This window comes from Pteropus alecto, unplaced genomic scaffold (genome assembly GCF_000325575.1).
Source record: "Pteropus alecto unplaced genomic scaffold, ASM32557v1 scaffold42, whole genome shotgun sequence".
NCBI lineage: Eukaryota > Metazoa > Chordata > Mammalia > Chiroptera > Pteropodidae > Pteropus > Pteropus alecto.
Window position 1 is genome coordinate 2,622,105 of NW_006434825.1, and position 23,215 is coordinate 2,645,319.

General features: G+C 42.5%; 1 protein-coding gene across 1 annotated transcript in view; it reads right to left on the reverse strand.

The window, feature by feature from the left end:
- The window catches only part of WWOX (WW domain containing oxidoreductase), a 908,680-nt gene that overhangs the window by 117,456 nt on the left and 768,009 nt on the right, over positions 1-23,215 (reverse strand). The window lies entirely within an intron of this gene.

Genomic DNA, 23,215 nt, shown 5'->3' on the forward strand with positions numbered 1-23,215 from the left:
ATTAGGATTCAGTGTTGAGCCATTTGGTTTTAGGTATAGTTATATCTATAGTGTGCAATTTCCTGCACTTCTGCTATGTGTACAGTAGAAAAAGCTGGTTAGTGGTAAAAGAGATATTAATAAAACAGATGTACAGAGAAGAGCGAATGTGAGAGACAGAGAAAGGGAGTCCTGTGTGGGTTTCTTATGCTGTCCCTATTCATGGCGCCACCCCTCTTGAGACCTGGCTGTGTCTCTGTGGGATTCCCTGAGACTCTGCTATATCCTGATAGATCCTCATACCCTCCTTTCTTGCCCCTCCCCAATTTCGTTTTTTCTTAAGTTAGTTCAAGAGATTTCTATTAGTTGTAACCAATAGAATCCATGAGGGCAATGGTTTTTCTTTTCTTTTTTTTTTTTTTTTGCAGCCTCAGTGCCTAAAATAATCCCTGGTATGCTGAAGAATAAATACTCAACAAATATTTGTGAAGTAAATAAAAAACAAAAATTAACTTAATCGATATCCCTGGGGGTTGGAAGGAACAGCTTGAGGATCTCTATTAGCTCATTTTCAGCCTACCAAATTTTCTGTATTCATGCAATAAGGCAAGCTATGCCCAAAGAGACATATGTTGTAATCACGTTTGTGTCCATTCCCCACACCCTCATCCCAAGAATATGCACTTGCAGAATTTGTCGTGTTTGCAAAATAGTTATCTAGTTCCCTGTTGCAAAGACTGTGTTAAACATCAAGAAATGTGTTGGAATTATATTTACTATCATTAAATGTATGAAATGCCACAAAATAAGGAAGCAAGGTAAGTGAAGGGTGGTGGAAAAGTAACTGAACAAGAGGTCAAGGCTGAATAAGGAAAATTCAAATGACTATAGGCAAAAACTGAAGCACTAGGTGACAAGAGGAAGTAGGAATAATGGGAACCATATGGTTCAAGAATGCAGCATGGGGAAGGGCAAACTTCCTAGAAGGAGGAAGCTTGAATTTAAGAGTCACAGGGATAAAACAGCTGGGATGGATGAGAAGTATATGGATGCATGGATGAACAGATGGATAGATGGATGGATGAATGGATGGATGGATGGATGAATGGATGGATGAAAGGTTGGATATGTAAATGGATGGATGGATGATTTGATAGATAGGTGACACTTCTGTCATATTTTCTCATACAGCTCAAAGGAAAAAAAAAGAGAGGCGACAATTGGATTGGCATGAAACAATTACCTAGACTGACAAGTGGAAGTTGGTTGGGTTATGCTGCGTAAGGAGGGTCTCATGGTGTGGAGTCTAAGTAATGTGTGCTAGAGGACAATCGCTGAATGACTACTCAATCAGACACACCCTACAGGACTTGTCTATATTTATAGGCTCATAATCACAAATGTTTGGCATGACCAAATAATATTTTGTGGCCCCCCCAAAAAAGTAATATATCATTACGATTGATGGCTTTCTGACTACCAATACTCTAAACTATTTTGTTTTTTAAAAAAAGGTCACAATTGCTCTCCTATGCCAGAGATGGCTAGTAGATTCCCAAGGATCCAGGCTCTTCTTTCTATAGAGTAAGGGATTGCTAGGACATTGCTTCACAATCAGGGTGTACCTTTCTTAGCCCCCTTGTGTTTAAGTTGCACCATATAACTAGTTCTGGTCACTGTGTGGTGATCAGAAGTGATGTGAGTAACTTCTGGGTTGAGGTGCTTAAGTATCACTGTCATTTCTTCTTTCTCTTCTATGTTTGCTATGACCATGAGGGCCCAAACGAAGATGGTGGCGATAGAAAATAGAAGGAGCCCATGTCCATTTCTACTTGGAAGAAAGCCCCACAACATTTACACTGCACATCATATGAGCAACAACTAGTCTTGTATTCTGTTAAGGCACAAATTGAGACTTTGTTACAGCAGTTAGCCTGCATTGACTGATGAACGTCAAATGTAGCATCTGTGAGCATCTTCACTGATTTGTTCATCAAATTTTGGGGAAAAATTAACTCTAAGGCTAAGCTTCTCTGATCTCTGGTTGGGAGAAGAAAATAATGGAAGAATATTTATTGAGTACCTACTATGCGCTGACATTGGGCTTACGCACTTTATATGGACCATATCATTTAATATTGACACTAAATCTTAGCGACCAGGCTCATTTTAACCCTTTGAGGAAATGAAGGCCAAGAGAGGTTAAGCAACTTACTCAAGAAGTTGCTTAGTGGCAGAGGTTTAGGAGGCATGGTTGAAGCAGAAATTAAGGCTTCCATGTTGGATGACGAGGCCTATTCTGGTTTGATTCTACAAGATGGGCCCGGCATCATCACCAATGTGTTTGACTGGGCTATAAATTGTTCAATCCCTCTTCATCCATCGAGCCTTTTAAATACTTTCAACAAATTCAGTTTAATCCAACAGATGCTTATAAAATTTTTCCTTATGGCCAGGAACTGCGCTAAATGCTGGGCATTTCCTTTTGGAGAGGGCGAATCCTATCTTCCAAGTCATTCAGAGTCTCCTATGTGAGACAGTTAATGGATGTACATAATACTGCACAGTTGAGGTTAAAAACGGAGCTCTGGACAGTGTGCAGAGGGAGCCTAGAGGAAGAAATGTTGGTCTGCACTCACGGGATTCCTCTCCCAACTCTCATTGTCCTGCCACCGCCATGACCACCCCTCTCAGCACACACCATGGCGGCACACACCACATATGCATTTCCCTTCCGGAGCCATGAGAATTAGAAAGTGATTCCGAAGCCATGAACGGACACCCAGGAGCAAACCGTACCCCGATGGTTAGTTTGTAAGTGACAAGAGCCCAAACCGAACGAAGGGGAAGTTTTTCATCTTTGGGATCAAGGAGGAGTTGAATAACCAAGGTCAAGGAGGCAGCAAGATCTGGGGGAATACTGGAGCCAGGAGTCTACTTGTCTGAACACCTGTGGTACCCGCTCTCCACACCGCGGGGAATCCCAAAGTTGACAGCTCCTATGGTTTATTTCTCAGACCTTCCACCAATGGAGAGGGATGGAAACGTCCCTATTCGAATTCTCTGGAGAGGAGGATTTTCTTGGCTGGGCTTGTGGGCAGGTGCTAAACCATGGACTGATCAAGAATATAGAAGAGTGAGGCCAGATAAAAGTGGTACCTCCAAGGTGGCCACAGGGTGGAAAGGTGGAAACCATTTACAGGATAAGAGAGGAAGCAGGTGCTGGGAGACAATCCAGTGTCACCAAGAAACTGTGAAAGCGGTTTGTAAGAAGGGCTCAAGAACATTTGTGAACATTCCTTGCACAGGGCTTCCTCGCAGGTGTTCAGGACAGTACAAACTTCAACCTTGGAAACATTTTAAAGAACCCTACGAACAAATAATAAAAGAGTTTAGGAACATCATGATCTATTATTCCTTAATATGCTATTCTTGTTGATATTTCATTGTATGCTATAAGAGATATGAATCCTGTGGTTTAAAAAAAAAAAAAATGGGACCATTTAAGGACACTGGGTGAGGCCCCTCCAGCAACAATGGAACTTTAAGTACTTGACAATTTGCATGCTGTCGGTATGTAAGCACTGAGCCTCACAAACCCCACAGCTGCATGTTTACAGTTTAGACCATCGCTGTGAATTGCATCCTTATGTTCTGTATTTTAAAAGGCCATTTCAGCTCCTACTTAGCTTCCACTCAGAAATACCATTCAAATCAGGTCTGCGTGCCTGCGTCTGTTTTTCCAATCCACACATTGTAGGGACTGGCCACGGCAATTTTCTCCATTGTGTTTGCTCTAGATACCCTGTTTCGTGTTGAAATTCAGAATTCTAATGTTTGCTAAAATGCAGGGCCCTGTTTGATCTTACAACTTTGGCATATTTTAATGGTGGGCAAGGGTGGGCAAAAAGAAAACAAAAGAAACAAATCGGTTTTAAGTTTGATTTCTGTAAGGCATAGTGCCAAGTACTCTCAGAGTTCAGTTTAACAAAGAGAAGCACAGGTCTAGGTGTTGGACAGTACTGGGTTACAATCCTGGTTTTGCCACCCTTTCTCTATGAGACTTAGGCAAATTATTAGGTTGAACCATATGAAATTGATGACAGTTGACTATTTTATTTTTTTTACCCACAGAAATGGCAATTTCATTTAGGTCAATCTAACAGCTCACCTTTTTAAGCCTCATCTGCAAATTGGAACTAATAATATCACCTGTCTCTTAAGATAAAAATGAGGATGACACTGGACGATATGTGTTGTGTAAAGTGATAAACACCGACCCTGGCCCATGATAAGCTTCTAATCCATGTTAGCTGTTATTGTTGCTGTTGTTATTTATGTATGTTAAATAATTTGATCTTCATAACAGTCCTGTGTGATAGGAATTATTGTGCCCATTCGGCTGGTCAGGAAATTGAAGCAAGAAGTTATAAACAATTTGACCTCAGTTACATAACAAATAGGTGGTGAAACCAGGCATTCCATCTGAGTTGTCTAACTCTAAATCTGTGCTCTTTCCATGGTGCCAAACTAATCATGGGCAAAGACAGGATCATTGTGACTGAGAGGCACGGGCAGGCTTGGGCCCAGAAGCCAGAGCCCACTGTAGTTAGCTTAGAGAGCTCTTGGACACAGGGAACTGGCCTGGACAGAGAATGAACCAGTGGCATTATTTTGATTCCCTGCAAAAGATGTCCTCTCGAGTCTTCCATAGATTCACAATAGCTTTGTGGAATTCTGATGCAGGAAAAGGGTGAGAACTAATCCTCTGTGAATGAAGATGAAAGGGCTGCATTTCTGAGTTTCCAAGAAGGCCCACTAGCTTGCAAGAAATCGAGTCATCCAGTTACTAGGAAAAAGTGATTCTTTTACTTAGATTTCTGTAAAGGGAGCAAACAAATACTGTGTGTAGCTATAAATAACACACACATTTCACTAAAATGTGACAATTTGTTCCCTATCGTGAAGTTGGGATATGCTTCATAATGTACTTTTCATAAAGTTATACTCCATATATGTTGGTGGGACTCTCAGAAATCTCAGCAATATATCAGTGGCTCAAATCTTTTGACCAAAAATTCAATCTTTAAGAGACATTTTCAAGAAAATAGTTTTACCTATAGGAAGAAAAAAAAAAAACCACTTCAATGAATACCTTATTTATAATGTTAAAAATTGGGAACTCTGCATTTAAACCAACATTAGAGCTGAAGTTAACTAAATTAAAGTCTGCCATTTCCAGTCCAAAGCAACAAGAAAAATATGATCATGAAAAAAAATTTAATATTTATCTTTGATATAGTTGTAAAGCAAAGAAGCAGATAATCCAAGTGTATGTAAACTGCATGTAACCTTTTGCCTCAATTTCCTTATCTGCAAAATGGATATAATAGTATCTATGCCACAGAGTTGTTATGAAGAGAACATATTTAACACATGTAAACAATCATGACACAATGGTGACTAAAATTATATTTGAAATAAAATTTATGTAAGAGGGAGAAAAGACTGAAAGGAAATACTTCCTTCGAAGTCCTAAAAGTTTTAGGTTAGGGTGGTAAAAGTAAAAGAGATTTTTTTTCCCTTCCCTAATATTTGCAAATGTTTTGAACGTATATGTATTATTGTTATAATGGAAAGATTTGGAATAAGAAACTCTACTATTCAATGGTTCTCAGAGTTTAGGGTTGAGAACGATCATCTGGGATGCTTGATGCAAATGCAGATTCCTGGCCTGCACCCCTGGAAAGTCTAATTCAGTTGGTTGTAATCTCCTAAGTGACTCAGGAACGGTATTTTGAAAAATGCTGTTATAGTGAATTTCAGACAAAGAAAGCACAATTGCACTTACATAATGATTTTTCAGATTGAGTTTCATTGAAGTCTTGGGGGTCTCTGTAGGGTGGAGAAGAGTCCAAATGAACAGATGTTGGCAGGGTTGAAGCTTCTCACTTAAAACAATGTCCTTTGCTCATATCTGTTGTATATATTAGATTTGGGCAAAATATTTATTTTTTAAGATTTACCATCTAAAAACCAAAATCAAAAGCCTTAGAAACCATTTAACGCTATTTTCAGAGTTTAGAATGCAAATGGTTACATCAGCACTTAATTACGCATTTTGCATATAACTTGGTGGGGGGAAGCCTGCTTAAGCTTTTTTGTTTTTGTTTTTCATTAAAAAATTTAAGATAGATGGATTTTAAAGATGGTGGTGGCTGAGAAGTTGCTTCTATTTCTGTTTTGCTGGGTTAGAGACCACCAGACTCTCTCTTGATGGGTGCAGGTTTAACCTTAGCTGGAAGTGGCATCTAAATTTCTCATCCTTTCAGCCCAAATTCATGCCATAAAACAGCTATACATATTCTGTTTCTAAAGACATGCATTTGAAAACAAGAAATCAAAGCCTCAGCATGTACTAAATACCAGAATTATGTTGTAAGATAAATATACACTCAGACTCAAAGAATTGCTGTAAGACAAGAGAAAAGAGAAGCACTTATTACCTCTGTGATGAGGATAATGAACAAAGCTTTGCTAATTTTTATCATGAATAACTATGGCTTCAATAATAATAACAACTAATATGTGTAAAGCACTTTAATAAATAAAAAAGTTCAACTTCAGAAAAGCATGTCAAAATTACTGCAGATTAATGAGATCTAGATAAATGGTATCATTTTTCTCTGCCTAGAAAGGACTTTTACTGTATTCCCTGCAGGAACCCTAAGGTCTGTGTTACAGTCGATCCACAGCAAGGTGCATACCTACAGAATGTCCTCCTAGTGGAGGCCTTGCTTCTGCAGGAGGCAGAGTGGCTTTGCAGAAAATGTGACCCAGGACCTCCAACAGAGATGGAAACGTATATGATAAATAATTTTACATTAGGAAAAGAATGAATGAGTGAATGCATGCATGAATGAACAAGTGAGCTAGCCGAAGCAAGGCCTGGCCACCTTACTGCTCTATGACTATTTGGACTGCCAGACATGGATGGATTGGGTTGCAATGCCATTGACCACTGTCTCTAGAGAAGTGGACCCCCCACCAACATACTTGTCTCCTGGGCAGAATCTGGCTTCACTCCTATCCCTGAAACAGAACCTATAGTTTTTAGGCTAGAAGACCAATTACTGGAAGCAACCAAGGGACCAACTTAAAGGGTTATGTTTATGAAGTGAAGGAGAATGTGGGGCTGGGGGCCAAGAAGGACCAAGAGTGGTTTAGGAACACCAGCAGAGACTTAGTGACTGCAAACCTGAGCCTGCAGCGGGACAGGAGGCTGGCAGAGTGCCAGCGAGGACTTTCCTACGACTTCGCGGACCTCAATCAGCTCGCTTCGAACAGACAAGGAGAGATAAAGCAATAAAACTTCCAGGTGTCAAACCAGAGAGAAAACAAAACGAAACTAGTTTTGGGTAAACGGTGAACCCTCATGGGTGACAGGGCTCTGAGAGGCCAGGGAAAGAACTACTCAGCCTCCTTACACCTCTCAAAGGGCTGAAGCGACTTCCTGGCTTCCCTTAACAAGTGCGCCACCTCCAAAACCTAAATGTTTTCTCCAAATTAAGAAGAAAGGGTCACTGTCAGGCTGTCAGCATGCATGCAGGAAGTAAGAATCAAGGGACTGAGGGGATGTGTACAACATAACTTACCCTGGATAACGAGGCCCTTAGACTGCATGCATGAGAATAGAGGAATCACACATGTGATTAAAAACCATTAGCCTGGAAACATATGCATGTTTGATAGTCTAGGAAGTAAATGCGAATCGTAAAAAGAAAGGGCCAGTGCTATTCAACCACTTCCACACGGGGGACGCACCACTCCGCAGCACACTCCCTGAGCTCTGTGGGTCTCAGGGCGGGCAGGATAGAATGATAGCGAGGGATAACCTGCCCTAGAGGTGCAGTATCAAAACCTTCTGCCGCGTGAGGATGCTATTTGAAAACGTTCCCACAGACGTGACGATGTCCACATCTGCAGATCTTCCCCACTCTTTGACCAATGCCGAATGTCCAGTTTAACGAGATGAGCAAAACGTGATTTGTGCTGCTTTAAAGAAACCATTCAAATGGTAAAAAAAGGTTTTAAAAAATGATTCTTTTGAATCATTGGGTTGAATGTAATACTACTGACTAATGTCACAAGCCAGTTCCTTGGATTACTGACATCTTTTGCTTTGCCTCCCCTCCCTCCCCAAAAGCAGCACCTTACTGCTGCACTTGTCCAAACCCATCTGCCTGGCTGCATCTGTCCTGTGCTGAAGAGCTTTGCTGGTCAGTGTCCCACCATAACTGAGCCTATGGAACTCCAGCCTTCCATACTACTGGAATTTTCTACTAGGAGTAAGTGAAAATCTTGGCAGTCCATGAAGAAGTCATACACGAAGACCATCTGAATTGATATGTTATTTCCACAGAGAGCCAAGAGACCCGTTTTGCCGTTGGACACTTTATGAGTGCAGCTCACTTCTCAGAAGTTACCTAACTCAGGTCCCTTCTAGCTGGTTTCTGACAATTAAAAAACAAACGAACAAACAAACAAACACTTTCTTAGGAACAGATGGAAGCACAGTGCTCACCTGGAGCAGGTGTTGGTTTCAGTATTTGTGAGTTTCCTAAACAAGGGACCCAAAGCTGACCTCTACTGCCTTGGCATTAGGGAGAGGCCTGAACTTCCCTCTTTGGGGTCCGCTTACTCAGTCTTGGAAAGATAATTCCTTAGGAGGAATGACCAAATGATACCAGAAACACACAGCATTTATTTGGGGAGAGAAACCGGGTTTTCCTAGAGATGTTTCAAGATGAGTCTAGATGTTTGAATACTAACACTGGAATTAGTTTGCCTTGAATAACGTGATATAAAGGTATGGATGGTGTTCTGATCGTTTAGGAAGGAAAAAGGCTTGAAACAAGAAGGTTCGAATGCATCAATCCGGTAATTTGGGACGAAGTTTGTTTTCAGATCGCTCTTACCTAGGGCTTACCAGCCCTGCTTATCAAAACGTGGGTTAACCTTAGACAACTTCCTTCTTCCCAGCGTCTGTGCTTTCCCTAACTGCATACACATGGGCCACCTTTGCTGACCACACACTGTCATTTAATTAACTGCTGCTTCTATTTGCATAGTGACATTTAGAAGCTTTCTTTCTTTTATTTACTTATTTTTTTTTTCAGTTCAGAAGCCCAGTTACTGAAATAATGGTTGATAACAGCATCATTCCCATTAGTACTGTTTAACAGCCTTAATTTTCTTTTTTTTTTTTTTTCAAGTAAAGATTCTTCTTTATGGGACTCTTTCCTGCCAATAGGTTGTGATAAATAAGCCGACTCTAGGTTCCTAGGTTTACATAACTATGAATGACTACAGTAACGTGTGAACGAGACAGAGACGTAAAAGGTTTTTAAAGCAGAGTTTCACAAAAAGGTCCTGTCTGTCAATGAAATAAAGCTGTTTTGAATTTGTTCCCAATCATTTGGCTCTTTTGCTGGAAGCCCGCGTTTGCTTGCCGGTGATTAATGCGAAGCGCGCACGGCCTTCGCTGAGTGCGTAAAAGAACTGGCAACTCCAAACAGCATTCATCATCCTCAGGATCGGGCAGGTGCTTCACGCGGAGCTTTCTTTATTTTCCCCATTCCAGGTCATAAGGGGACCTGCATTCCCCCGCGCCAGGTTCAGTGTAGCGAGCCCCTCTTCCCGGAGAGGGACGTCACACGTGGTGGGGGTGGGGGTGGGGGTTACGGGCACCATTTCTTTCCAGGTAGATTAGCTGCTCTGCACTTTACTGATGAAATGACTGAAACCTCGCAGTCAAGCTGTGAAATGTATAAATAACTGCGCTGTGGGCGCACGCGGAGATAGATACAGATCGTACAAAGGGAGTAAAGCGACTGTGAAATGTGCGGGTGGGAACTGATTCCGTGTGGGCATCTGCTCCAGGGAACGCCGTGTCAGCGTCGTCCCCCACTCTTTGGGCTTCCTCTGCATGAATGCTTTCCGAGGACCACGTGAGGCGGAGGGACTCCACGTCAGAGAGGAGAGAAGGGGCAAGGCAGGGTCACCAGACTGGGTTCAAGTCCTGTCTTGCACTTACCACTGAAGGGCTCTAGCAAATACGGATACATGGCACATGCCTCGGTTTCCCCGTGTGTATCATGGCAGGGGACAGGATCATCCTCATCCTCAAGATGGTTATAGGTTGCAAGTGAGCTAAGTGATGAGAAGCACTTGGCATAGTCCTGGCATTCTTACGCAATTCATAAATGTCAACGATGACTGTTGCTACTATTTTTACAAGGATGACAGTGACGTTCGCCCAATGCTCGTTCGTCAGTCAAACGTATCAGATTCCATTAACACGAACAGTGAGTCTGTACTGGGTTAAGGAATCTTCCACTGCCACCCTCCCCACCCCCCAGGGCACTTGCACAGGCAGGAAGATCACTTAGTAAGTCTGTGGATTCTGCTTTTCTGTAGGTTCTGATTTCCAGGCTAATTGTTTGTTAGCTTACTCAAAGTCCTTTGCCTGGATTGCAGGTATTCCCAAGAGAGGCTATCCGATGAAGCCGGCTTCCTTGGGAAGCTGCAGACGAGAAGGAAAAAGAAGAAAGGACTTTTCATTTGCAGATGACCTGCAGCAGGGTAGGGGGATAGAGGGCATGAGGTGAAAGAAGGTATTATTTTATATGGTGGTGTTCAGAGAAGGTATCTCCGGTGAGGAGATATTTGGGCAGAGATCTATAGGGAGTGGGTCCTGGTAGGCACCTAGAAGAGCATCCCAGGCAGAGGGATGTGCAATGGTGGAGCTTTTATGAAGTGTTTAAGAAAGAGCAGGAGGTCAGCATGGCTGAAGCAGAGTGAGTGAGAGGGCAGATATAGCAGATGAGGTTGACGGGGTAGTGGGAACTCAAGCCATGCGGGACCTTGTAAAAGGTTTTGGCTTTCACTTTGAGTTTAGGAAGTTGCCCTCTGGCTTGTGTTTTAAAACAACAGAGTCTCAGATTTTGGTGTATATCACCTGAAGTGAACACAGGGGTACAGACTTTTTGACAGAGCACAGGAACTGGTTTATTGTTTATTTATCAAGTGCCTTGGTTGATCCTGATACCCGCCAAAGTTTCCGAACCATTGTCTTAAAATATTTAACTCTGGCCACTGGAGGGAGAAAGGACTCTAGGCGACCCAATGCAGACACACTGTATCCAGATGGCAGCAGGTGTAATAACCCAGCCAATGTAACTGACCACAGCCTGGATCTAGGGGGTGGCAGTGAAGGTGGCAATAAATGCTCAGGTGCTGGATCTATTTTGCAAGTAGAGTCAACAGAAGTTGCTAATGGACCTGGATGGGGGGTGGAGAAAAAAGCAGCAGGGATGTCTCCAAGGTGTTGTCCTGAGCAACTGGGGATGCGGGGAGGTGTCCCTCTCCGTTCTCTGAGGTGGGAAAGATGGGGATGGGAGAGAGTCTGGGTGGGGGCAGTGGCTAAAGATCAAGAGTTTGGTTTGGACAAGTGTTTGTTTTTCAGTTTGAGGAAGTTTATTGGGCAACGAAATGAAAGACAGATGGATATAATTTCGGAGTTCAGGAAAGTTCCACGATGGAAAACCCCTTTGGAATTTATCAGCATGAGGATGGCATCTGAAGCCATGAAGATGGATGGACTCACCCAGGAAGTGGATATAAGGAGAGAAGGAAAGGAGGCAGATGTGCGGAGATGGGCCCTGGGGCATATCAATGTGTAGAGGTCAACTGGATGGGGACAGTCCAACAAAGTGATGTCCCAAGAGACAAATGGAGAAAGTGCTTCTGGGAGGGAGTGTTCAGTGGCATCAAATGCTGTGGATGAGGGGACAGAAATGAAAGCCTGATCAAAGTGAATTCAAGAAAGGAGAAAGGGTAGAAACAAAGGCAGAAAATACAGACCTTTCATTTAAGGAGCTCTGCTTTATGGGGGCCCATAGAAAGGCGACATTACCTGGAACAGTGTTTTACGTGGAAATACACAACGAATGGAGTGCTAACTGCCTATTTGTGATGAAGCTTTTGATTAGACTCATAGAATCTCTGAATATAAGACCTACCAGCCACGTGTGGGCAGAGATAAATAGCGAGCACTGTGCAGGTAGTGGAGATTCCCCCCCTGCTTTGTGGGGGCCCATAGAAAGGCGACATTACCTGGAACAGTGTTTTACGTGGAAATACACAACGAATGGAGTGCTAACTGCCTATTTGTGATGAAGCTTTTGATTAGACTCATAGAATCTCTGAATATAAGACCTACCAGCCACGTGTGGGCAGAGATAAATAGCGAGCACTGTGCAGGTAGTGGAGATTCATAACAGGCCATCATAATGACCACCTTACTCATGTCTCTGATGCATGAGTGACCCTCCTCTCCATTGCCTTCCATAACACTCAACGGCGGTGTACAGAAGGGAATTTTGAGCTTTTACGTGGATGTTGACCAGTCATCTCTGCCAACGAGCCAGCCCTGTCTGCCTGTGACCTGGATAAATGACCTTTATAGCTACAGCTGTAGTCCAAAATTAAATCAAGGCAGCAAAAACTTGGAAACGTTAAACTGGAAAATGTCATCAAGCCACGTTTGTGTGGTACCTTGTCTGACCTGGACTGTTTTCAGAGGGCGATTCTCCAAGGAACGAGGTCCTTCCAGTAGAGAGTAGGTAGTCCCTGCAGTGGGGCAGGCACCCTGGGCACAGATTCCACGGGATATAAATTCCCCTGTTGAAATAAGTGGGCACCTGAATGCCTGGTAATCTGGCTCTATTGTTCATCTCTGCTAGAAGGGTAGCTACAAAGATGTTAGCCTTCAGGAATAAGGGGAAAATAAACCCAATATAGCTTCCTAGAAATCATTCATTCATTCATTCATTCAACAAATCCTATGTTGTGCACAACAGTATGCCTGATTCCACACTTGATGTTAAAATAGGGGCCAGGATGGATTCCTCTTCAGCCCCCTGACAGAGCCTATGATGTTTCAGAGGGCATCCAAGACAATAAACAAGGAAAGAAGTAAAATGATTACTGCCTATGATAAGTATGACAGAGGAAATGTGGTCCAGTGATTGAGGACAACCAAGATTGCTATAGAAGGTGGGGTGCTGGAGGGCCTCTCTGAGAGGAGCCAGCCATGTGCAAGAGTGGGGTGGGGCTGGGGGCAGACAGCAAGCTCAGAGGTTACGAGGCGAAGGGGATCTTGGCCAGTTCAAGGAAAGGAAAGACAGGAGATGGACTTGAAGGCAAAGTGGGATGGAATTAAAAGGCCCCACAGATCGTGGTGAAGGGACTGGATTTTAACATCCAGAGCGGTAGGAAAATCTTGGAAGGTGATACTCAGGGGAGAGACATGAGCTGATGGAACCTCCTATGGGATTTAGAAACAGTGCTCAGGAACAACGGTCATGAGAACTCAGGATGATTCTGGATCTTTTATAATTCCATCAAGTCTTTACTGTTCTTCTCCAGCATTTTCCCATAGCAATGAGATGCAAAAACACCGATGAAAGGTAAGGTGGCAACTGGGGAGATGGACAGGGAGAGGCACACACATGCACACATTCAAGTGCTCGCCGAAATACCCTGTCAACTCCCGGCGACGTTTTGCCCTTCGCCCACTTGCGTATTCGCACGCGCACACACACACGTGCACACTCCCCCTGCCCCCCACACACGTATGTAGCTCCTCCACCTATAAAGACACAGATCCCTGATGTCCTTTGCATTGGCCACCAGGACCTCCTGATTATACTCTCCATTGTAAATGGTCCTCTCCTGGGTTTCGGAACCACCTTATAACCAAACAAACAAACAAAGCATCTTCTCAGCACATTCTTGTCTCTCCATCAACACAACATCAAGTGCCATTCGAAGGTCAAGAATTAATAAGTTAAACTCATTTGTATCCTTAGTTACACCCTGCGTTGCAAACACCTTTGTGATGAGGCATTTCCTGATCACTTACACGTAATAGTGGCCCACAAACTGCACGCTCCTCGTTCAGTACTTCCTGCTGTCACCTCGTCTCATTTAATGCTCACAAGAAAACGGAGAGCTTGGTCGTACCCAACTGACAGCTAAACAATTGCCTGGCTCAGTCTTTCCAGGGAAATTATTTCCTGTGCGTGCCAAGTTGCGTAAGAATCAGGAGCGACGGCTCTTGAGGATGTCCCTGGTGTTTCCAAACGTGCACCCCTAGGCAAACCTCAAGCCAACCAGCAAATGCGATGATGGTGACAGTGCCATTTCTGTGGCTCTATTTCACATATTGTCTCATTTAATCCTCAAAACGACCTTTATGACGAGGTATTATTCCTATTTTACAGATAAGAAAACAGTGGAACCTACCAACCTCTTCCAAGCTCTGCCTTAACCATCATCTTCTGTCGTTTCTCGATAGGGTTCTCTTCCTAAATGACTGAGGGTATGTTTCAGTGTGTGTGTGTGTGTGTGTGTGTGTGTGTGTATGTGTGTGTGTGTGTGTGTTTTGGCTCTGCATTAGAACACTTAGTATATGTCAGTGGATAGACCCTACCACTGCGCAATAATCATTTACAAATTATATCTAGACCCATACTTTTGCCTCAGATGAAACAAAACTCTTACCAGCTGGAGGTTTCGAATAGAGCAGATACACAAACAGTAGATGTGTTGCTGTAGGGCCTTGCTGGGACCTAAAAAATTCTGTGCACTTCTGAGGCTTCTAAAATACACACATACTTGGCACCTTGTCCTCCACTGGCCTGGCTCTAGTCTTCTCCAGGAGGGTCCAGGTTCTCACCCACCCCCCATTCCGGTGAACTGAACATTACCATTTGTTTGCTTCTGTACTAATCCCATTATCTTTGAAATTCCTACTTAAAAATGGATTTCAGCCTGTGAAACAACAACTATCACCTGGCTCCTTAGGCTTCCCAGTTCCTTAGATCCGCCAGCAATGGAAGCTTGCTTTACTGGAGAGTTATTTTTACTTAGTTTTCCTCTGGCTCTTAAGGGCCTCTGGGTTTTTCACAGAGGTTTTTTGAGGTGCTGGTATGCCAGTCAAGGAGGGAGGGAAAAACATCACTCTAGTGGGCAAGGTTCGATTTTTTTTAGTGATGGCTTAAAGGCCAGCGTTGCCCCACGCCTGTTTCTAAATCAATTCTTGGAATTCTCCATTTGGTTTTCCAGATGTGCCTAGAAGGGCACAAACACTTTAGGCTTTGGTTTTATTTCTTGCTTTTGTTTGATAGTTATTGTTCCTCCTATAGCTGAGGCAGAGTTAACGTGCGTAGTTTTGACTAACATTCCATATCTGCATCAGCACCCTATGGACAGAATTCTGCCTGATGCAGAGTGAGGGGGCCAAGGTACATACACTGGTAAATATCCAGATTTCGGAACTCAAAATAAGAACATTCTTTGAAAACACTGTTAAAAAGAGCGGAGACAGCTTGGGCTGAATAACTCTATCTGAAACGCGAATGCTGTTTCTGGTCCAAAATACTGTGAGGTCCGCTCCACATAATGCAAGCAATGTGAATATTTCCTACCCTGTTCTCTTCGCCAGAATGAATCCTTCTTCATCAGGAGTAGGGAAATGGCCCAGAAGCGCCTTACGGATTTGCTGGGGGCTTTGGCACTGCACGGCACTTAAAACGATATAATGGTTTATCCCCCACCTCCTCCTTCTTTACTGAGCATTCAACAAGCAGCTTACCTGCCAAAATCCAGCTAAAAATACCCTCCGCATCTGTAGCCCATCAGCCATCTCTGGCTGATTTGGGTGGGTAATTGACCTTATGAGCAGGTGGAGAGCCAGAAATTTATTTTTTCCTGGATTGAGTCTTAGTTGACTTAAAACAGATGTTCCCCCAACGTCGATCTGATGTTTATAATGGAAATACTATTGAGTACTGTCGAAGGGACTGTTCAACCCCAGACAGTCCCTTCAAGGAAGGGGCCTGAGTGCACCAGGGCCGAAGGAGTTAAGTCAAGCCCCCTTTCTCCTCTGGCTGAAAACCAGGAGGTGCCTCTGGCAGGGGAAATAGGAAAGGAAGCTGTCAGTTCGTATTTTCAGGTTTGCAGAAAAGCCTTTTTTTTTTAAAATGTAAACATTCATTAAACTAATTTGAAGTTGTCATTACTCTCCACCCCTGCTGTTTTATATCAGATTATTCCTAAGTGCTTGGAGAAGAACCCCATAAAGCCACACTCGATTCCTCTGCAGGGGATAATCGCATAGTTTGCGCTGTGATTTACACCGCGTGGCACTGGGAAGTGTCCTCAACTTTGAAAGGCCTCGGTTCCCTGGCAAACAGTCACTGCCTTCCCCACGGAAATAAAACTCCTATAGTCCCTCCACGACTATTATGAAGTCCCCATTACCTTTTCTCCATCCAACTGAAGATAATTAAAAGCAGTTCAAAGCACACGCCAGAAGGTATTGGGCATTTTATTAATAAATGAAGAACCAAGAAAACGGTATGTTCCATTAATGGTTTTAAACCATAAGACTCACTCAGGCTCTTTTCTTGTTTCTGCCCTCCTCACCCTCCCTCAGCTTGGGCTTGGGGCGGCCAGGCATTTTGCACTCTGAGATCAGATGAAGCAGGAGAGAGATTTCCCTTTCACACTTTCCGGCTGAAGCCCTGGCTGTAAGGGCATCAGGGATCAAACTCCTCTCCATGGAGAAAACAGTTTTAAGGCCGGGAGGTACTGTGAGACGTACGTGGGCACTAGAGGTAGAGGCCAGTGTCTTGATTCCAGCTTTGCCAATAATAGGATAGGATGGGATATCAATAGGATAGCCACCCTCCATTACCATAAGTCCTTGCAGTGGAAAAAACAATTCCTACCATGGAAGGCTGCTCTGAACTTGACTGGAGGCAATGAGTATCCCCAAAGAACCAGCACAGTACTTGCCAGAGAGGTGTACTGGCTATGATTCATACTGCTATTAATATGCTCAAAACCATGATAACCATCCCAAGAGAAGTAGCCCTGAGTAAAATCGAGATGTGGACAGTTTGTTTTCACTGCAGCTATAACTTCTGTTTCTATTTCTTTCTTCCCGTTGTGGGATCCTCACTCCCAGAACACAGTGATGTCGCGGACTAGTGCCCACACAGCCCCAAACTTACCTGTCCTCTGCCCCAACCAGAGTCTTGCTTTCTAAATAAATTAACCCTTGTCTACGCATCGACAGCCACTAGTCGCTAAAGATGTATCCCCACAGGTAAAATTTGCATTGTTTTCAGAGATTCAAATGCTTTAAACCAGGGATGACAAATGTTTGGTGCATATACCCCTCCTACACTCAGTGCAGCCATTCCAAATTGATCATGGGACACAGTCCCTTGGAAGCCAGACAGGATTCCAGACTCCTTGTTAACATTTCTGGCAGTCAAGACAGGCTTTGCCTTTGGATCACAAAATATCGCTTCTGCCTTAACCTAAAGGGATAATGCAAGATTCTGAACAGTACGGCAACTTGATGTACCTCCCTTGCATCAAAGAGGCACTTCCCCAGAGAGGCTGTGTAGTGTAGAGTTCGTAAGTCTGAATACCAGTCCGAGTGCTCTGCCAGTTACTAGCTGTGCGATGTTCAGCAGACTCCTTAGCCTCTCTGTGCTTTTCTCATCAGTAAAATAGCTATTCCACAGTATTTTTGAGTGGATGGTAGTTCTTAGAATGGTCCTTTTCACATAAGAAGCTTTGCCAAACCAGTGTTAATTGTGATAATTTTTGGCCACAATACTTCAAATCACAGCTCATACACAGCTCCCTGAAGGCACCTACAGAGAGGCTGAGAATCTTAACAAACAAATAACATGGAGTCGAGTGCCAATAACTTCACTGGTACGTTAAACCAAGATGAAATTGTAGGTCAGTTTGTAATTTAGTTTACAAAATGAGACTAGGAAGTACTCCTCAGATGCCCAGTTACTTTTAAAGAGGTAAGACATTTTTCACTGCATTCTTTTTGGTTTGCCAAGCCCTTAGGAAGAGGGGAGTGATTCTGCTATTTATTACCAGTCGATTCTGGTCAAACATAATGAGATTTCTCTAAGCACAAATTGAAATCATCCCAGATGCACCAGCCATAAACTTGAGCCTTCTATCCAAATACAAGGGCGACACGAAGCTGGGGCATCCACCACTCATACCGTCACTTCAGTTTCCTAGATCCTCAGCCACTGACAGGCAGTGGCCAAAAGTCTCAGCAGGGAGGGAAGTGTACTGAAAATTCACACCAGTCTGTACTCACAATGCAGCAGAATTAGCTCTGCAGTTTTCTGCATGTTCCAAAACTATTTTTGGAAATTACTTCAGCTAGAATCTCACCAAGTTCAAGGAAATGGACTCGCAGAGAAATCAGGCTGGATTTGTTTTGTTTTTTTTTTTGTTTTTCCCAAGTATAGGTGAAGATGGGGGTAGTTGACACAGGAAAAATGATGGATTAGCTGCACATCTGGTTTGTATCAAGAAATGTAGTCAGTGTGCGCCTGTTTGGTCTCAGTTATTTATCAGCTTTGTATAAAAAATAAAATAAAATGAAACCTGTTTAATAAAGAATTGCCAAGGACAAACTTTAAATGAATGAACTCTCAGTGTACCAAAAGCAGCATTTCTGGAGTAAAAAAAAAAAAAAAAAACAACTTAACATGATAAATTACTAACGTTGTTAATAAAGCTATTTTTGTGTGCATAAACGGGTCCAAAGTATTTTTTAAGTAGCAAAAAATACAATGTCTTCGATAAGGGTGGTACAATTATTAAGAGAACAACTTTTTAAAATGTTTCAAGTTTACTCATTTTTCAAGGTCTCCATAGCTTCACTTGATAAAACGATCAGGGTGCAATAGGAACTTCTCAGATACTGTTGAGTTTCTACTTCCATCTACATAGTGCAGATGTCAAGTTCAAACCCGTACAGGTGAGCTGGTAGGTAAGGTATTTGAGAACAGGTAGTTGACAACATAGTTGATGTTCTTACTTAAGCAATTACACACTAGATTAAGGACTTCAACATGAGGGTGTCTTTTACGCTGTATTTTATGGTTAAATGGTGCATTTCAGGATGACAACAAACCATAATAGCATATTCATGTAATTTTGGGATGAAATCAATTTCTTGCAAACGCAATTATTGTCACATAATTCTCCCACCTGTTTATGACTCCCCGTGAATTAAATTAAAATGCAATTTCACATTAATTTAAAGTGTCGTTTTCAAAAAGAGACATTTCCTATAAAGCTAAACACTGATAACAATCTCCAGAAATCAGAGTATTGTTGAAAAAAAACTATACATCTGTTCAAGAGTTATAGTTTTACTTTTAAATCAGACTTAAGATGCTATGCATCACCTTGAGCACTCAGTTTCCAGTTTTTGACATATCCAAAGTGTGCAAAGAATAAGCCTTTCTCTAGTTCTGCAAATAGGATTGCCAGACCTAGCAAATAAAAATGCAGAATCCCCAGTGAAATTTGAATTTCAGAAACATAATGAATAATTTTTTATTATAGAATGAAATAATTTTTAGTATAAGTATGTCCCAAATATTGCATGGGAACTATACTTAAAAAATATTTTTTTAGTCTAGAAGAAAATAAAATTTTAGTATAAGTATATCCCATGCAAAATCTGGGCTATACTTATACTAGAAAAATACTCTATCACGTCTCTGAAATTCAAATTTCACTTGGTGTCCGGTATTTTCATTCGCAAATCTGGCAACCTTCTCTGCAAACCATCATCAGAATTATGTGGTAAAGCAGGACTGCTTTCATTACATCGTGGGAGATTTGTACATCTGACCCCACATCCAGTTGTCTCCCAGTGTGCTCATAGTTACTGATGAGTAAACCCAGAAATGGAAGATAAGCTTAGCCAAAATACAATCCGGTTTATTGATTATATAAATCTTAAGCCCTGTGACAGTTTTTCCTTGCAGAGATCAGGCCAAATTATGTACAGGTGAAGTTATTTCCATTCACCATGAAGAGATGTGAATTTCCTTTCAACTGCACATATATCAAGGCTGATAAACTCACTCGCTCACTCATTTCCCTCCCTCCCTCCCTCCTTTGGGTTTCCCTCCCTCCCTCCCTCTCTCTCTTCCTTCCTTCCTTCCTTCCTTCTTTCCTTCTTTCACTCCTTCATTATACTCATCGTCACTCATTTTTCAATGAACAGTAAACCTAATAATAATCACCTAATGCATAAGAGTCTACATTTACTGAGCCAAAGATGAGACTAAGGGCAGCTTGTTTTAAACTCACAGTGATTCTGGAAACCAGTATTCTTTTTTCTGCCATTTTACGTGGAGAAAATAGAGGCTTACAGATGTGAAGTAAGTTGCCCGAGGGTCACACAGCTTGTAGAGGAGGCAGCACTTACAACTACTCATCTATTTAGGCACTTTCTCTACCCTGGAACTGCACCAAGTGAAGAAGAAGGATAAAAAAATTAATGAGGTCTATTTCCTACCCCGGCTAAGCTCACAGATCAGTGTAGAAAAGAGAGATGTTTTCAAAAATCATTTTTTGCAGAGTGAGATTCGCGATCACTATGAGAATAGCAACGCAAAAATGAGTAAGAGCCAGAGACGGGGCAGAGGCAAAATGCAATTTAAATGATCTGCCCCTTTATAATGACGATGTATCTGTATTTCTAATAACACGGAGAGTTATCCACGCCACCTTAGGGACACAGAAAGAATTCAGATGAGAAAACAGGTGCAGCACCTAGCGGGCCTGGGGAAAACCGCCAGGCTGGGCTGGGGCAGAGCTGGGATTCTCGGCCAGGTTTTCTGACACGGACTCCAATTCTCGACCACGGGGTTTCCTGCCTCACCAAGTCTGAGCTCTGTGGGAATGTAAACCATGGATTAGCCTGTAACACTTCAGCAGGCGGGTTCCTCTGGTTCCCATTTAGCAGAAACTTGGGGGAAAAGCCAATTTGTTTTTCAAGGATCAAAGGACTTTCTTTCACTTGTGCCCCCAAAGAGTCACCACCAACCTGAAGGAGATGAGGAGTTAATGTGGATCCGATCCCCAAATGCAGCTCAGCTCAGCCACAGAAAACACAACAGCAGTCATGATGGAATTTATAGAAAAAATCTGACAAGAAGGGGCCCAAGAATTGAACATATCACACTAAACTGATGCTTAGCAAAAACACTTGGTAAAAATGCTATGGCTGGTGAATTACAGTGGTCCTCTTTTCTCTCTGATAATCTGGGGCAATTGTATCCAAATGTTGCTCCATTGATTTCCACTCCAATTCATGCCCCCATGCTGGGGTGAGCCAGTTGGCATAAACATAAGTATGTCATTGGAAGACTGGCCATGTACTCTGAAAGAAATCCTGGCAATTCTTGCCTCCACCATTAAAAAGAGAACTATAATGCGGCTTCACACTATCCTCTAAAGTACTCTCAGCACGTTAGAGAACCCGCTCTAGCACTCCCTGAGCAGTCATAACAGATTAGTGGGTTAAGCTCTTCAATTCAGCCCCATGGCTGCAAAAATCACTTCTGGTGTTTTCTACAATCCTTCATATTTCTCCTTTATATTTGTAATGTTCAACGATGATATTGATAATGAATATTTTCAACAGTGATAGACAATCAACATTGGGTCTCTATAAACATGCTACTATACTTTCCTGAATTTTAGTGCCACTTTTTTAGGCTGGAAGTACCCAGCCCGTCTGAAAGGTGGTCATTCGCTTTAAACTATTCCTATGGCATGTTGGAGAAAGTAGATATTTTTCCTTTAAGGAAAATAAAGTTCGATTCCCCCATAATTACAAGGTCATATAAACTTAGTAAGAAAGATCTGTTGAGTCAAAGAGGTAGGGGTAGGGAAGAGTTACCACAGCCAAGACAGGAAAGGGAGAGGGATCTGGCAATGACATTTTGGGTTGTCACAACTGGAGGAGCGGGTGTTACTGGCATCTAGTGAGTAGGGGCCAGGGATGTTGCTCAATACCCTGGACCACACAGGACAGCCACCATCACAAGGAATTATCCAGCCCCCAAAGTCAGCAGTGCCTAGGTTGAGAAACCTTGGTCTAAAGTTAACTAAATAAGCATATAAGACATTTGTCACATGTAACCTTCCACCCCAAATGAAAGATACCTACCCTTAAGCCATGAAACAGGGTGCAAACTTCACTTATGACACTATTCTGTGCATAAGTCCAAGTGGCTCCTGCCTGTGTTACAGACATTCTTTGATGAATGTGATCATTTTTAAGACAATTCACTTTTCTTCAGGGATCCTATTTCCCACTCCCAAGTTTTAAAGATCTGGGATAACCTCCCATGGAAAGAAATCCTGATTTTCTTGGTCTAGTGAGAGTCCCATTTTTCAGCACTACAAGACCGAAGAAGGGACAACTGGTAAAAAGATGGGTAGGTGCTGATAGGCGATTTTACAAGATGAGAATCTGATAGGTTTTTTTTTTTTTTTCCAACAAGCTGATCTGTGCTAAGCTATGCTATTAAAATTAATAATTCTACAATTAAAGCCTTCTATTTCATGGAAAATACTTGCTTAATAGAAGATTAGGCAAAAGATCAGAGAATGGAAGAATTACCAAAATGGAGCTCAAATATTTATGAGAAATTTACGTCCGGGAGACTTCTCTCTTTTAATCCCAGCTCTCAAAGAGAAACCTGTAAAGAGACTCTAAAGAATATAGAGAGGAAAGCTTAGTCCTCAACACTGACGAGCCTGAGGAGTTAGACTCACTCTGAGTTTCAGGAAAGGAGAAATCTTTGGTTTGCTACAGATACTCAGTAGTACCATAAAATAAAGAGACGAATTCCATAGCCCGCATCAAAAACTTAAAGTCCATAACAACTTGGCCTTGAGTGTTTGCTCTGGCTATCTATTCTTCTGTAAGAAACAACCCCAAAACATAGTGTCCTCAAACAATATCGATTTTGGTTTTTTTGCCCGTGAATCTGAAGTTCGACATGGCTTTGGGGTGTGGGAATAGGGAGTAAGTCATCTCTGCTCCCCAATATGTGGGGCTTTCAGTGGAATGAGTCCCAGTGGTAGGAGGCTGGCCAAGCATCTCACTCTCCACAAGGCCTCTCCACATGGTTAGCTTGGGCTCCCTTCAACATGGTAGCCTTCGGGTAATCAGGCTTCTTACGTGGTGGCTCAGAGCTCCGAGAGCAAGTACTCTAGGATACCTGGCCAGAAGCTGTAAGGC